The sequence below is a fragment of the Wasmannia auropunctata genome, unplaced genomic scaffold, assembly GCF_000956235.1.
Source record: "Wasmannia auropunctata unplaced genomic scaffold, wasmannia.A_1.0 LD336092.1, whole genome shotgun sequence".
Taxonomy (NCBI): Eukaryota; Metazoa; Arthropoda; class Insecta; order Hymenoptera; family Formicidae; genus Wasmannia; species Wasmannia auropunctata.
This window is the reverse complement of record NW_012026798.1, coordinates 3,631,441-3,631,876: the sequence shown is the minus strand read 5'-3', so window position 1 is coordinate 3,631,876 and position 436 is coordinate 3,631,441.

The following is a 436-nucleotide window of genomic DNA, read 5'->3' as shown; positions in this document are numbered from 1 at the left end:
TGAGCGATCGCTTTCTGCCGTCGCATTATCGCGGGAAATTCGCGTTTCGCGAGTGAACGTGCCGCCGAGCCCGTCTGGCGCCCCAAATTTCGCGTCGCCGCTCCTCGTCGGTCGCAGGAAGGACACCTTCCGGAGGGCTGTCACCTTCCCTCCTGGGAATCGTGCGCGATTCCCACCTCCTTGTTTGATCCGTGCTCAGGTGAGTTACTTAACTCGCGGGAGCACGTGACAATATATGCATATATATTACGGCTCTATAAGCATATATATTACGGCTCAATCCATGCATATATATTACGGCTCTATAAGCTTAACACAATAGATTGAGGGAATTATCTTGGTGCTTCGTATAATATCTCTATGTAAATTTGATTAAAGAATTATATTACGAATTCGAGTTTTAGATCGGAAGAGCACACGTCTGAACTCCAGTCAC